Genomic DNA, 18,061 nt, shown 5'->3' on the forward strand with positions numbered 1-18,061 from the left:
CTTGTTCATTTCTCTATATAAGCACATACCTCGAAGTTGAATTAAATTGTCAAAGCCTCTACGATAGTGACCGTTATCGATCTTCTCTAGTTGTCAAAAACGACACGGCCGTGGCGGTTTGCATTCTAGCAAGAAACGCACAACTCAGTAAGTGCAATAAATTATATGTCTGGGTTCACATGGTCATCGTGCACATCCCGCAACTTTCGTTCATCTTGTCGAAATAGGACAATAGGCCTACCATTTGCGACCTGAACAACTCACGTACGGGGCTGGAGGAGCGACAGAATACTTAATCAACATTTTTATCATTCATTGAAGAAATACTCTGTTCCGACATTGACAGCTGATAATACTTCACATTTCCATTGAAAACAGACCAGCTGATTTCACCGATACTCCTCCATTCAACAAATTTTTGATATTTATCAGTTCAAGACTAGAAAATGGTAAATATTTTAAACAAAACTGAGTTTTTAGTGTATACTTTTAAAGTTCTTCTCTCTTATTAGCTTTATTCTCATGTACTACTGTTTTGTATTGTACCAGGAATTGCCCGCGCTTTATAGCTTGAAGAGCATGAGATGAACCGAAGGGGTGTACGGTACATTAAATTGGAGCGGGTAGAGAGAGTAAGAGGGTTTTACCTCGAATAAAATTCATATATATTTTAAACTGTTAATTTATTAAACAAGTTCGAGATTGTATCACCTCAGTACAGTTGGATATCAGTCAGGCATGGTGAGCTTCATTACTGCTGATGGCGATGTCCAGCGTCGAATCGCTGCTCCTCCCGCCCTCACGATGGAACACTTCTCGGCACCATGGAACCACGTACCAACCCCTCGAGGGCTGTTTGGGATGGTCTTGAAGTTCTACATGTTCTGGAAGGTCTCGGAATTCAAGTTGAAGGGTTCGCTCAGGTGGAATAATAGAGCAGCGCACATGTATAAGTCCCTTGGACTTGTAGGACGGACGAGTAAGAAGGTGTAATTTATTCTTGATTTGCACTATTCCCATGAAAGGATTAAAGAAATCCTCATATTTAGTGTTGAATGTCAATGGCATCAGACAGGAGACACATCTTTAAAGTGGACTGCACTAGTCTCTAACTTGAGACAAAAAGTTAAAGAACTCAAACAAGACTTTTGTAGCCGAATGTTAATGGAATCGAATCCGCACACTTCCTAATATCACTTGCACTTGTGAAATTAAGCACACAAACACAAACGTACTTAGTGATCGAAATGTTTGGAGAATTGAGGACGCAAACACTCGTCGGGTCCTCTAGGATTTCCAGATCACTTTGATTCTATTTACAGTTAGTTGGAGGGTTCATTAATTGAATTAACACTGCTATACCTCTAATAACTAAAGTTGGTGTCCGACATTTCTTAAAGGGTGGTCCGTTTACTGTCTGCCGTGACGGGATAAAGGGAGTGGTGGTATGGTTGCCATAGAAATGAGGTTGGGGCGACTGCGGTTGCCATGGAGATAAATCTTCTGGTCAGCTCGTCCTGCTGGGATTTGTCAAACCTCTCACTTCACTTCTGAGTTAGAACTTGTCGCAAGCAATTCAGTGTGAATGGCATTCTATTTGCGATCACTGTAAAATTATCAGCAGCCTGTCAGGGTTTTCCAATGTCATTGCAGCAAGGGGACTGCTAATTAGGGCCTACTCCACACAACTGTGTGATAAGGATTCTCTCAACCCGTACCCTCTCTAATGAACGTTTTTGAGTTAATATTAGTCTATTCTTTTTAACATACTGTAGTTATTCCAGCTGTAGTCATCCATCGTACTGCCGGGCCGAGTGGCGCTGGCCTTCTGACCCCAACTTGGCAGGTTCGATCCTGGCTCAGCCCGGTGGCATTTGAAGGTGCTCAAATACGTCAGTCTCGTGTCGGTAGATTTACTGGCACGTAAAACAATTCCTGCGGGACTAAATTCTGGCACCTTGGCGTCTCCGAAAACCGTAAAAGTAGTTAGTGGGTCATAAAGCAAATAACGTTATATATTATTTATTATTATCATCCATCGTTGACGTAGCTTTTGTTGTTATACTATCGGCGTGCTTACTTCCTACATGCAGGTCAATAGGACGAAGAAAGGCATACCTTACGCTTTATATAATGGACACTCTTACAGAAATTTTCGATAAAGTCAGGGATGTTTGGTGACAGGTTTGTTTTACCGCTGGATTTACGTCGCAGCGACACAAATAGGTCTTATGGCGACAATGGGTTAGGAAAGGGCTTGGAGTGGAAAGGAAACGGCCGTGGCCTTATTTAAGGTACTTGTTATGAAAATAGGAAACCACGGGAAACCATCTTCAGGGCTACCGAGATTGGGATTCGAACCCACTATTTTCCGAATGCAATATAATTTTTCGCGCTATCATTATAGAATTACCATTTGTTCAACTTACTTTTATCTAAACATTTTCTTAACAGGAAGTTCTGGAATCTTGTACATCTAATCCGAGCGTACAGATAAAAACTATAATTTTATTTATGTAGGTGAAAGTAGCTGAGTGGCCGTGCGTTTTAACGCGCTACGGCTATGGAGAAAGCTCTGCATTCGGGAAACGCGTGGGTTTGAATCTCACTGTCGCCAGTTCTCAGAATAGTTTTCTGTGGTTTAATATTTTCACTTCCTGGAAAATGCCGGTACAGTTCCTTTCCATAGGCCAGAGCTGAGTCCTCGCACCCCTTACCCAATTTCATTCACCATAACACATTTCGTCTTCATTAGCTCCTCAATTGAGGTAGGTGCCATGAAGGGCATCCGGCCGTAGAAACATGCTCTATAAATTTATCTCATCTCAACCCGACCGGGTATCAAGAAACGAGAGTGAGGGGTAGACATACATACAGACAGAGGAAAGTAGGCTAATTATATTTTGAGCAGCTGCTTACTCAACGTCTCAGTATGAATATTTGAACAGTTTGAGCATTATGTCAGCATTAATTTAATATTAATATTGTCCCCTATTGTATAAGAAAGTGTAAGTTAACAGTTAACTTTTAACAGTTAACAGTTAAGTATGAGAGGAGCTACAATTGCTTCAAAAATGGTAGCACTGTCGAAGAAGTTAAGTGTTACAGTAAAATCTTTCGTTTTGAAATCGGAAAGTGTAAAATTCAGCGGTTACACCCACAACCATCTGATAACTCTAAATAAAAGGTTAGAGTCCTGTCTATTCTTCGTCAGACCCGATATAAACTCATCAGTCTCAAAGGGTAAATATAAGTAATTTAATGAGTTTCAACATACAATTCGTAAGAATCCCAGTTTCGCCAGTGACTTGAGGGATGTCTTCCTGTACTAGTCCTTCAGTAAGGAATTCCCTCACAGCAACCTGACTGCTTGTATGTCACTGATAAGAGTGATCGCAAATGGGACGACACGGCCTGGCCAGGTAGTCTACAACAAATCACAGCGGTCAGAATGAACTAGGGAACAAGTGAGCCGGAAGCGAGGAGTAAGGGAAAGGAATGCTGGAATGTGTCAACATCGTGAAATGGCACGTGCAATGCTCCTCCCTCCAACCCTAGCTGTCAGACACCAACATTAGTTATTAGATGTATAGATGCTGTATGAATATTTTTCACACTGAGTTAAATGATAATCACTTCAACTGGGTGTTGGAAGTAAAATGCCTAACGTTTGAAATTAGTCCCGTTCACACACACCTTTACATTTATATATGACACTGTTCGAACGCTAACTATTGAGCCAAATTAGTCACCTTCACTCGCACGATTGTTCTTAAAAACGTAGAATAATATTGTTAACTCAATTTCTGAATAGTGAAAGTCGGTTTCGTTCACACAATGTCCTGAGTTCACGAATAATGTGAAAGTATTTCACTCGTAGACTAGCACTGTTAAGAAGGTTGCTAGTATTTCAAAGTTTCACTCGTGACAACTCTAAGTAACGATGCACAGTTTATGAACGTATGCATTGTAAGTTCTGATACACAGGACGTTAGTAACTTGAACATTTTCAAGATATCGCACTCGCTAACTACACGGCTAAGTCTGTAGACAGAGAAATATTACAAGAATTTTCTGCAGAGTATCGAAGACATCCATTCTAAAACTTCGACGTATCGTATCACTGACAAACACCAGCAGTCAACCGTACAGGGTCGATTGTGGGACAAGACTGATTTGTTTGCATATTTACTATTCTACATTGCCTCCGACATGCTATTAGTTCTAAGAATAAATATATAGCAGGGAGGAGTGGGGGATGTTACTACATGAGTATCAGCTTGTTTCCATGTCAGTCATACTACCAGGCAGATGTTTGCGTTAATAAAGTGGTGTTGAGGCGGGGTATTAAGGGTCAGGGTAAAACCACATAGGCGGAAGAAGAAAGTACCTACATGTAAAACCTGACAACGATTCGTTTGCAATTTTTGCGTCTCTTTTATACTGGAGTCGCGGAGACTGCAGCTGCTTCATTCCTCTCAATAACTTTCTTAATGCGTGGTGGATTTTAATGAAGTTAGGTATTATTGGAGGCATTAATATGGGGCATACAGCGATGTTACTCTTATATTCGTACACTAATTAATATACGAGTTATTAAGGGCAGAATGTACGGAAGGTTCTATGAATGACGTAGCCTTGGCTAGTTGGAGCTGGCTCCTACGTCATTCGCCACTTGTTTGCTCCAGCCGACTGCTTGCTTGGCACGCGGCGCCTATTTTAAAGTTTCTAGACCAGCGTTTCTGGTAAAATATGTTTGACTTTTGTTTGTACATCAAGCTGAAGATGACCTTAACACATGTTGAAACATGTCGATACAAACTTTAGACAGGCCATTTAATTTATGTGGTAACATTTTACAGTACTGAACAGGTGGACAATATATACACTGACTTACAGAGCAAATGCAACACCAAGAAGGAGTGGTTCGAAAGCGATGAAAGTTGGGGAAAAAACAGAGACGGCACGGACGAATAATTGATGTTTATTTCAAACCGATATGCAGGTTACACAATGCGCACGGCATCGACTCAGTAGGATGTAGGACCACCGCGAGCGGAGATGCACGCAGAAACACGTCGAGGTACAGAGTCAATAAGAGTGCGGATGGTGTCCTGAGGGATGGTTCTCCATTCTCTGTCAACCATTTGCCACAGTTGGTCATCCGTACGAGGCTGGGGCAGAGTTTGCAAACGGCGTCCTATGAGATCCCACACGTGTTCGATTGGTGAGAGATTCGGCGAGTACGCTGGCCTCGGAAGCATCTGTACACCTCGTAGAGCCTGTTGGGAGATGCGAGCAGTGTGTGGGCGGGCATTATCCTGCTGAAACAGAGCATTGGGCAGCCCCTGAAGGTACGGGAGTGCCACCGGCCGCAGCACATGCTGCACGTAGCGGTGGGCATTTAACGTGCCTTGAATACGCACTAGAGGTGACGTGGAATCATACGCAATAGCGCCCCAAACCATGATGCCACGTTGTCTAGCGGTAGGGCGCTCCACAGTTACTGCCGGATTTGACCTTTCTCCACGCCGACGCCACACTCGTCTGCGGTGACTATCACTGACAGAACAGAAGCGTGACTCATCGGAGAACACGACGTTCCGCCATTCCCTCACCCAAGTCGCTCTAGCCCGGCACCATGCCAGGCGTGCACGTCTATGCTGTGGAGTCAATGGTAGTCTTCTGGGCGGACGCCGGGAGTGCAGGCCTCCTTCAACCAATCGACGGGAAATTGTTCTGATCGATATTGGAACAGCCAGGGTGTCTTGCACATGCTGAAGAATGGCGGTTGACGTGGCGTGCGGGGCTGCCACCGCTTGGCGGCGGATGCGCCGATCCTCGCGTGCTGACGTCACTCGGGCTGCGCCTGGACCTCTCGCACGTGCCACATGTCCCTGCGCCAACCATCTTCGCCACAGGCGCTGCACCGTGGACACATCCCTATGGGTATCGGCTGCGATTTGACGAAGCGACCAACCTGCCCTTCTCAGCCCGATCACCATACCACTCGTAAAGTCGTCTGTCTGCTGGAAATGCTTCCGTTGACGGCGGCCTGGCATTCTTAGCTATACACTTGTCCTGTGGCACACGACAACACGTTCTACAATGACTGTCGGCTGAGAAATCACGGTACGAAGTGGGCCATTCGCCAACGCCGTGTCCCATTTATCGTTCGCTACGTGCGCAGCACAGCGGCGCATTTCACATCATGAGCATACATCAGTGACGTCAGTCTACCCTGCAATTGGCATAAAGTTCTGACCACTCCTTCTTGGTGTTGCATTTGCTCTGTCAGTCAGTGTACGTAAATTCTTATTAAGAATATTTTAAATAAAAATACATTCAAACCACGGGAGTGACATATACCCACCTGGCTGCAACGCCATTTCCTTCGATTAGCAGGACGATTAATAATATTTCCGAAACGTCATAACGGTCTTAGGAACACTTACTTTGGCTCATGTCATACTAATCTGAAACACGGGGGAAATGTTTGGAAATAGTGTTTTGGCGGCGATGTTCATTCATAAATTCGAACTGATTCACGGTGCGAAACCAGTATGCCGTAACGTGGTCAGATTCGGGGAAAAGTAAGCAATATAGTCTGTAAACATACTTCTGATGAGTTGTCTAACGACTTCAGCTCTAATGATGCAAACTGTTCTTTACGCAGGTCCGAGGGTGACTTTCTATTCATGGTGGTGATGCTCTCCATTCCTACAGCAAGTGTGGGTCAAATCTTAGTATCATTATCAGAGAACATGTCGACAAATTTCAAATATGTGCATACCACGTCGAAGTTAAAAGGCTTCAACCGCAACGAAACAGGACACTTACAATGAGATAATATATTTATTTCTGGAGAGGGACATTTCGACGAGCAAAATATGTTGTATGCATAAGTTAAACAACTATATGGAATTATAGTTTTCTCGGAAATTTCACAACTCGCGTAGTAGATAAATAAAGGCAAAGATAAAAATTAATATTACTTTGTTATTATTAACAATTTATTGTACTTTATAATAATAAAACATGTTAGCATATTAGTTAGTCGTTACTTGAATACAAAACAATTTCCATGTTTGACATTAAACAACTTTACGGGAGACGTTTAATGCGGTGAGTTAAGCTCTTGTAGCACTCACTCTATAAGCATTAGATAGAAGCAGAGCTTTAATGTACTCATCCACCCGATGAAATTGTGTTGTACAATAAAACTGATACTTTCAGCATCCGTAACAACATACTGTAGGAATTTTATTCTAAAAGCGTTTTAAAAATTGAGAAACAGAGAAGCGCGCGCGACGTGACACCATTCAAGTGAAGTTGTGGTGTGGCTTAGAACACTTTCTAGGGAGGGTAAGCTCTGCGGAACTGTTGAATAGTGACTTAAATTGGGAACACGGGTGAACTACTGCCAATGGGAGCTTACCTCTTGCGGCAGAATCTAATAACACTTCCTTTTTACGTTTATATACTTGCATTACCCTTGCTAGACACATATCAGTTGCATTAGCCATTCTTACTTAGACTTATTCTCAATCTATCTTCCAAGAAGTAGACCGAGAGAAAGATGATTCAGTATGTCGCTATTTTCGAACTTATGTTATTGATGATAATGTCTATGCTACTCATTCACTTCTCCACGTAATGCAAGCTCGGGAACGCCACTCAAAAATCCTAAGGTTTAAGCAAACATTGAGCAGACTGGCTTTGGCTCTCAGTGGCCACAGCTTTACCGTGCCGTTACAGCTTTCAATTCGGGAGGCGATGGGCTCTACTGAGACTGTTTTTCCGTACTTTTCCCATTATTGTCACTAAACAAGATAGATAAGATACCACCCATCTCACATAATCTCGAAAACACAGATCAGGGAGAGGGTATTGTTTATTGTAATCTCTTACTTTTGATACATGCATTATACAAATGTTGAAATCCTTTAGCATAATTATACATTTAAAAAAGGGATATAAAGCAGTGTCAGGAAAAATCATAAGTCCATTTTAGCACATAAATTATTCAGGAACTGAACAGAGAAAGCGTTAACTACAACACAGTTTAAATGAGTGTTACAAGCTATCGAATAGAAAAGTTTCCAATCCAGTATTGCTGTAAGCATATTTTCTGCAATGCATTACAATGAGGAATGATTTACCTGATCCCTAAATTTTACTTAACCCATCACATGTCTTACCTTCTAACGAACCAATAATATTTATACTTTAGAATTAATTTTAGCATGCGACATTCATCATCATCATCTGTTTACCCTCCAGGTTCGGCTTTTCCCTCGGACTCAGCGAGGGATCCCACCTCTACCGCCTCAAGGGCAGTGTCCTGGAGCTTCAGACTCTTGGTCGGGGGATACAACTGGGGAGAATGACCAGTACCTCGCCCAGGCGGCTTCACCTGCTAAGCTGAACAGGGGCCTTGTGGAGGGATGGGAAGATTGGAAGGGATAGGCAAGGAGGAGGGAAGGAAGCGGCCGTGGCCTTAAGTTAGGTACCATCCCGGCATTCGCCTGGAGGAGAAGTGGGAAACCACGGAAAACCACTTCGAGGATGGCTGAGGTGGGAATCGAACCCACCTCTACTCAGTTGACCTCACGAGGCTGAGTGGACCCCGTTCCAGCCCTCGTACCACTTTTCAAATTTCGTGGCAGAGCCGGGAATCGAACCCGGACCTCCGGGGATGGCAGCTAATCACGCTAACCACTACACCACAGAGGCGGACCTTAATTAAGGTACAGCCCCAGCATTTGCCTGGTGTGAAAATGGGAAACCACGGAAAACCATCTTCAGGGCTGCCGATAGTGGGATTCGAACCTACTATCTCCCGGATGCAAGCTCACAGCCGCGCGCCTCTACACGCACGGCCAACTCGCCCGCATGCGACATTACTAATTTAAAATGGTAATCTAAACTGCATTTCGTGTGAGACATTTCCTGTTCAAAAGATGGAAATTTACTTGGGCATGTAAAAGGCTTACTAAATAACTTCATTTCGCTTCTATGCAATGAAGTACATCAACGTTTCGACGTTGAATAATAGGCTACTGCGGTATTATGAGTTCCGCTATTTCCTGATCTAAATGCATTCACGGAGAGGGGAAGTACCACTTAGGTTCTCCACAATCTTCCTAGTAACAACAAGGACTTTAAGAAATAAATAACCGGGCGAGTTGGCCGTGCGCGTAGAGGCGCGCGGCTGTGAGCTTGCATCCGGGAGATAGTAGGTTCGAATCCCACTATCGGCAGCCCTGAAGATGGTTTTCCGTGGTTTCCCATTTTCACACCAGGCAAATGCTGGGGCTGTACCTTAATTAAGGCCACGGCCGCTTCCTTCCAACTCCTAGGCCTTTCCTATCCCATCGTCGCCATAAGACCTATCTGTGTTGGTGCGACGTAAAGCCCCTAGCAAAAAAAAAGAAATAAATAGGTCATCTGAATCATTAATTATCCTCTGAGAGGAAATCATATATCATATTATATTGTTTTATATTATATAATTACTTTATACATTATGAATATTACTGATAACATTGAAAATGTTCGCTTGACGGATATAATATGTCAAAAAACGCATTTAAATATTACACGGAACGACAGAATCGGCAATTAAATAAAGCAGTTGAATGACTGCGGTGAAAGAGTTAAATATGACGTCATATATACTGGAAATATACCGTTGACGAATGTATATTTTTACATCTCTACGTTAAACCTTGTCTTAGAATGACTGAAATCTATTGTAAGAGGGAAATTTGAAATGTACGGCCAATGACATTTTTGTTCCTATTGTGGGAATGCCAGGATATCTGCACATAGAAACATTAGAACATTTCCAGAAGGTCTTTAGTAAAGTTACAGCCATCAACATCAATGTACGTAACTTAATTCTCTGTATGACGTGTTCACAACAAATTAAATATTGTTTATTATTATATTTTTTGTTATCGTCAAGTAATAAAGTTGATATTTCATTGCAGCCCAATTAGTTACGTAGTTTCCTCAGCATGATAGTTTGAAACGTAAATAATGCCAGTTCTTACGTATTATGATAGCTGAAATTCTAATCATTTAGACAAGGTAAAAGCTAGTAGAAGTCTATTAGAAATACTGTTGCTAGAAATGACAAAAATGTAATAATGTAATGCTGTAATATTGGAAATATCTTCATTACATTAGCAAAATAAGCTATTATTTTGGACATTGAGAGTTATCAGGTTGAAGAGGATATCCTAGATGCTTAACATAATCGTTAGTCATTGGAGATATAGAACAGCCTCGGCATTTAATAGAGTCAAGGGGGAAGACGAAAAATATCAAAATACCAAAATTCAAACTGCAAGAAAGGAAATGCGACGGCGCTCATCATATTTTCAAAATATTACAAAATAACGAATACCGACAGATATATCTCCCTCAAGAAAGAATAAACATTGTAAGATTTTGGCATTTATATTTTATGGGACATAATTTTCATCATTATCACAATATAGTTCACTTTTCATGTTGATACCAAATCTGAGGATACCCACAACCAAACATTATATCAATAAGCTCAAATGTATCTGAGAAAATGGAACTGCCAGCAAACATACAATGCGCTGTACATATCTCTCCTACTCACACAAAGAAAGTGCTTTTAATATCTCTCTAGACATTGTAAGTAAACTCCAATTTAAAGTCGGTATGTTATTTCAAGGGACTGGTCCCTATAAACCCGCAAGAAATATACACTAATCTTGACGTTGTCCTCCGTATTTAATGAAGTAATAACGTCAAAGATGTAAATCCTACTGAGAACACTGCAGCGAACCACGTCATGACGGGAACGTCAGTATCGAATATTTTTTGTGTCCGCATAGTCACCTTATTTCAAAAAGGGGCTATTAACAAGGTAAGTTGCCAATGGCCATCAGTAGATCAAAGAAATATTTTCTGGACACGAAAACTTTACAAGAATGCAGATAATCTAAGTCAAGAAGTTCAGGCCACCGACCGCGGTGTTAGGTTTTCAGTTCGGACGGACGCTGAGACCAGTAGAGCAATGTGGAATAACATATTCTCGGAGGCCACAGAACGACTTGCGTCCAGTTAAACTGCAAGGATCAGATTAAATAATATCTAATAATTCAGGATAGACATGGTGTCAAAGAGTGCGTTCTGTAGGGGTACAACAGCATGCGCAATGTACTGTACTACTCAGTAGAGGATAAATATCAATATTAGTCAATTCAGTAATCAATGATCTGCATTTAGGCCTTCGCCAGTGTGGTAGATTCCCTATCAGTTGTTCAGTCAACGTTTTTAAAGAACTTGTAAACTTATCGAACGTGTCCATGGATAAATTATTCCAATCCCTTACTCTTTGTTCTATTGTCCTCTTAAATTCCAAATTTTTATTCATATTATGATACATTTAAAAGCTCCGATCAAGCCTATATGTCTACTAAGGTCATTCCGCGCCTACTTTCCACTCACAATTCAGAGCATACCACTTAGTCGAGCATCTCCTTGCTCCCAAGTCTTCCCAATCCAAACTTTGCAATATTTTCGTAACACTAGTCCTTTGTCGTAAATTACGCAAAACAAATCGTGTTGCTTTCCGTTGGATCTCTTTCAGTTCCCGTGTGAAGTAGTCCTGATGTGGGTCCCATACACTAGAACCATACTTTAACTGGGGTCTTACCGGAGACTTATACGCCCTTTCTTTTACAACCTAACTAAAACGCCTAAATACCCTCATAACCATGTGAAAAAATCTGTAGCCTATATTGGCAACCTCGTTAATATGGTTACCCTAATGAAGATCATTCTTGATATTAATACCTAGGTACTATTCAATACCATCCTATGAACTCAGTAATTAAAACTGAGGGGACTTTTCCCCTTAATGAAACAATCTGACTTTTCACCCCATTTACCATCACACCATTCCATTGTCCACTGTGCATCTCACAACATTATCTAGGTCCTTTTGAAGTCGCTCACATTCCTGCAACTCATTCAGTACTCCCTATAGTATAACACCGACCGCACGCAGCCTTCTCTGTGATTACAGTTCTTTATTCATGCCATTTATACCCAAAATAAACATAAACCTTACGACCCTCTCTTCATCATTACAATATCAGATAACACTTAACCTGCTTTTTTAAATGCTATTTATTCGGGGCGTCAGCCTAAGAAGATTTATTCCCCTACTTTGCACCATATGTTATCAACCTGCATGTATTTGGAAATTGCGGAAGTGTAATGTTTTAAAAATGAAATGGCGTATGGCTTTTAGTGCCAAGGACAAGTTTGGCTCGCCAGATACAGGTCTTTTGATTTGACTAGACGACCTGCGCGTCGTGATAAGGATAAATGATGATGAAGACGACACATAAACCCAGCCCCCGTGCCAGCGAAATTAACCAATTAAGATTAATAATCCCGACCCTGTCGGGAATCGAACACGGGACCCTGTGACCAAAGGCCAGCACGCTAACCATTTAGCCATGGAGCCGGACGTGTAATGTGTTGAATGTGAGGAAAGGAACATTAAGGACGACACAAACACCTAGTCCCCAAGCCAGGGATATTAATCACTACAATTTAGAAACCCTGACCTGGTCGGGAATTGAACCCGGGGCCGTTGGATGACAGGCGGATGCATTGCCCCCTTCACTGCGGGGCCGGACAACACTTAACCTACTCTAATTCTCTGAGTTCCCTTTTCTAGAAATGTAGCCACACATTCAACGACTGTTTTGTTTAGTAAAATAGCCCCCATTTTAGTCAGTAATCGCCCATGATAGATCAAAAGCGATACAGACCATTTGACCCCCTGTATCTAAAATATCTACAATATTTTGCTAGAATCCTACAAGTTGAGTTTCACTGAAATAACCTTCCTTAACACGAAGTCTCTTTTATCAAACCAGTTTAATTTCGCAAACGTGTCTAATATAATCAGAAATAATGTTTTCGCAGAACTTACAAACAATATAGTAGTTATCCACTTTATGTTTATAACCCTTTCCCTTGTTCACTGCGTCTAATATTTCAACTCTCCATTCATTTGGTATCGCTCCTTCATGCAAACAGTAATCAAGTATTTCGGATAAGGCACTACATCCGAACACATAGCCTTCAATATATCACCAGAAACGTTATCAATCCCAGCAGTTTATTAAATTTCAAATTTTTTATCTCTTTAAAAATGTTTCCAATACCATTGGTACATGTCAGTATCATTTATATCTAAAAGGAAAACATAAATGTCCAATAATACTGCCCTGTGCGACACCCTCTTAATAATTACAAGATTACATAATACTTTACAAGCATTCAATGCCTCTTGAGTTGAGTGCATTCAATTACATTTGCTAACTGTTGTTATTCATTCATGTGCTAAATTCTTAGAGTTCTCGCCAAGGTCAGTCTAGGGAGGCGAAGACACGAATGTTACTTATGGAGCCGCCATATTGAGTCTTTAAGCGAGCGTAACAAAATGCAAGTGTATTCGTGAAAATGAAATGGCGTATGGCTTTTAGTGCCGGGAGTGTCCGAGGGCATGTTCGCCTCGCCAGGTGCAGGTCTTTCGACTTGACTCCCGTAGGCGACCTGCGCGTCGTAATTGGGATGAACTGGTGATGAAGACAACACGTACACCCAGCCCCCGTGCCAGCGAAATTAACCAATGATGGTTAACATTCCCGGCCCTGCTGGGAATCGAACCCAGGACCCCTGTGGCCAAAGAGCAGCACGCTAACCATTTAGCCATGGAGCCGGACAGTGTATTCGTATTTGGAGGATTAGGTAACAAACACTGAAATAAAAACAAACGAACAACTATTCTTGTGTAGAATTTAACTGTAAATTCCAGGTATATATAACTGTATAACTCGTAAATGGCATGAATACATTCACAGCTACTTGAATAGGAAGGTAATAGAACCATTTTTATTTTTTTATTTTTTAGAAACAAGTATCAGCAGAAGTGCTCACGCATACTCTTTTACTTCTATACAACTTGGTCTTACTGTGTTTCTTATTAATATCATCTGTCAAAGTGCGTAACCTCATTGACAAATATATAAATCCGTACATTACCTCTGTGATAGTATGAATACATGAAATGTTGAAGATGACAGCTGGAGGAAATTAGCCGCACCATTTCCCTTATTAAGGAAGCAGTTGCCAGCACTCCGATTCTAAAAGGTTACTTCAGAATGTTAACAAGCATGGAATGCCTCCTGAGTGGAGTACATTCAATTATATTTGTTAACTGTTGTTATCCATTAATGTGGTAAATTCTTTGAGTTCTGAGGCAAAAATACTCTTCACATATACGACAAGAGTGAAGTTCTTAGCTACTGTGTCGAATTTATGGATAACAAATGCAGCTAAATAGTACAAAGTGCTGGTGGTGGTTTGTTTTAAGAGGAAGTAAAACTGGGCAACCATCTGCTGTTAACACTAGAGGGAATAAATGGAGGGATACGACACTTCGAAAAATGAAGGTATCGGCCAAGGAAAGGCAAAGGCCACGAATTTCATGAAAATGAAACACTTCCTAGGCTGCGACTGCTCTAATACCTCCGGGGTCGGAAAAGAACAAGAGTTGATCAAGGAGGGTCGGAGGTCGGAAGTCGGATAGGGCAGAAAAAGTGAGTAATTGGAAGCGATGACAGGACTCGGGTAAGGGCCCTTTGGTCGCAACCCAAGCATCCAAGTTAAGAGAACCTGGGCCCTCTACTAGTCGCTTCTTACGACAGGCAGGGGATACCGTGGGTGTATTATACCGCTTCCACAAAATAGTACAAAGAGACATCTGTATTATGTTTTCAACATCATTTGAAAACTGGTGATCATAACTCGTAAGGTTGCAGTCTTCAGTTGGCTTTCGGCAAGGAAAAAAATTCAAGGCAATAATTATCAGCGTAATAATAATAATAATAATAATAATAATAATAATAATAATAATAATAATAATAATAATAATAATCAGAAGAAGAAGAAGAAGACCAAGCAAATGGCTCAGTGCCATTTGGGTTACGTAGCTATCAACTCTCATTCAGGAGGTAGTGGGTTCGAACCCCACTGATGGCAGCCCTGAAGATGGTTTTCCGTGGTCTCCGCATTGTTCACAACAGGCTGTTCCTTAATTACGGTCACGGTGGCTTCCTTCCCCACCATAAGACCTATTGCATCCGCCCAAGCCTGGGTCCCAAGCAGCAATCATCTCGATGTATGCCGCAAACAAATAGACAACAAATACGAAGATTCGGATTCTCCATTTTAAATATAGGCACAATGAAATTAGTACTACAGGGTTGAAGGGTGCACGCAAATTATTCATATTAAGGCGCATAATAAAAACGAATTAATTACACTAAAACAGATCAAAAGAGAAAACGGGAGGCTCCGTCCTAGGAAAATGGGGCGGATATGTTAAACGCTCACAAAGTGTCCACAAAAACAAGAATTTGGAACTGTTTCCTTTGCAAATGCTTAAGGAGCATTTTATTCAGTTTTATATCTGGAAAAGAAACAAACATTATTGACCCTTATTGGCCATTAATCTGGCAAATACCATTCTGAAAATTAAACACAAAGAAATAGTATACTTTATAGACCACCCATCTACTTGGGAGGTTGAACCTATGATCGCCAAGCGTTGAAACAGTGACCCTTACGACAATACCACGACCAATATGGTCAAGGCCATTTGCCTGTTAGAAAGGCGGGTGCGAGCATATAAATTATGTTGCCACCTCCACCTTTCCCGAGATGAGACCCACCCGTTACCATCACGGGTTCTTAACTCAAGACATGCTACAGTTAACGGAAGCGGTACGACAAAGCAACCCTAACCTAAACATTCAGATGTACGGGTTTGCTATCGATATTATCATAAAATTTAGCTTGCTATTTACAGCATCCACATATTTATTATGTAATTTCGCCAGCTGACTTCCCTGGTCACCGTCAACATCATCATCCAAGTTAATCCATATTTAAGCTTTATTATTTTTATTACCATTGTTATTATTACTATTATTATCATTGGAGATCATTTTTATTTTAACCCGTAGTCATCACTGACTTAATATTGTAATTTCATTTTCACCATTATTATTATTATTATTATCATTGTGAACATTTTTAGTTCTTTTTCTTCTTCTTATTCTTCTTCTTCTTATAAATTGTTTCACAGCAGTTAAGTGTAAGAGAGGGACGTGTGCCCTAACTTCGCCACATGAAAGAAGCCATAATAAATAAATAAAATATATATTAACCCTACATTTGCCCGGTTAGGATTCCGTTCGGCACTAAGCGATTAGCCAAACCATGATTTATTGTATTATTATTTTTTTACATTTTAATTTCTCATCCTTAGAATCTAGTCACACATGTTAAATCCCAGATGAACAACCAAGATCCGAATTCACATCGGTCGGGACACAATAACGGTAATCGAACCGCAACCTTTCTTTTCTTCGTGCTGTAATTATTTTATAAGGACATCATGTTCTCCCAAGACAAAACTTAAACTCCCATGTCACTCCGCAGCTGGGCATCTCCATAAAGTCCCTGTGAGTGCCAAATTATTCATTCTTTCTCATTTGAAGTCCATATCCTTCCCTGGAACTGTTGAAATTATTTTATTCATTAATCCTCCGTGCATGGACTTCTCTGCCACTCATAATACCGGAATCTGCACATAAAATCGACGTAGGACTCGGAATTCATCTATTTATTCATCAACATCTGTATGACTCAATTTTCTCTAATGCCAGATTTTCATCCCGCACGGCTTCCGAAAACAAAAGTGGACTTAAACCATTCCGGGCCTTCAACATCGTGTACCATCATATCCTAGTGCCTCTATCGCTTCTAAACACATTGTTTTGATTATTATGGAGTCCAAAAGCATTAAACAATCACATTTTTTTTATCCAATTATACTGCACGAATTAAAGGCTTCCACGTGCCATATATTATCTCCCCATTTGATTTACATGAAATCATTCTTAGAAATCAGGCCCGTGCCATATTCATAAAGTATTATTATTACACTCTCATTCAGACATAACCCGCATCCACTTATCATCTCGATATTTTGAATGATTATTATTACTGGCGAAACTTCGCGGCACACATAATCACTGATCACGTCAACCTGACGTAAATCAGTCAAACACATCTGGAGCAATCCTAACATGAATCTCAAATAACCTTAAATTAATCATGCTCCTTCACAATAAATAAATAAATAAATAAATAAATAAATAAATAAATAAATAAATAAATAAATAAATAAATAAATAAATAAATAAATAAATAAACAAGATCACGCAGTTGAAAAACGGGACAATCTCTTAATTCCTCTAGAGTAATAAAACAAACAAGAATAAAAAGTGTGCTTGATATAATTATTTACATATTAACTTGTCCCTTTGTTTACCTATATTTGAATAAGACTAGCCGGGAAAAGGCTTGCTTAATGTTAAGTTACCATAATTTAAAAATATAAATCCCCCGTTAACGTTAGCAAATCTACATAGGGCCTAATTAAATTGATAAGGTACTCATCTCTGCCTGTAGTTTGCTAAACCGGAGAAGGAGCATAAGACACGTTCAATTTAGCACGTCATCCTCCTGGTTTCCATGCCAGCATGTTGAACTAGTTCCTTACACTTTTCAAATTTACACATTTTATCTCGTCAAAAAATAACACTTGGAAAATTTTACACTCTAATATTAACAAGGAAATTTTGACACTTCCGGCCTTTTATCTGCCCACATAAATTCAACATGTATTCTTCATTCCTTCCCTGCACTAAGTAATTCGTGACACAACGGCATCATCTTCAACGGACCGGCGCGTACTCGCATTTTGAACCCGGCATTTTCGTAAATGTTCGCGTTACTGCCAGCTTACGTCCGCGTGGCTGACCAGGTATCAGTTTGGAATCGACTGTTCACTGACGTCTAATTGTCCCGAACAACCGCGACCGTTCTCGTAAAATATTCACTGTTCCTAAGATGTACTACATCA

Source organism: Anabrus simplex, chromosome 2, assembly GCF_040414725.1.
Source record: "Anabrus simplex isolate iqAnaSimp1 chromosome 2, ASM4041472v1, whole genome shotgun sequence".
NCBI classification, from domain to species: domain Eukaryota; kingdom Metazoa; phylum Arthropoda; class Insecta; order Orthoptera; family Tettigoniidae; genus Anabrus; species Anabrus simplex.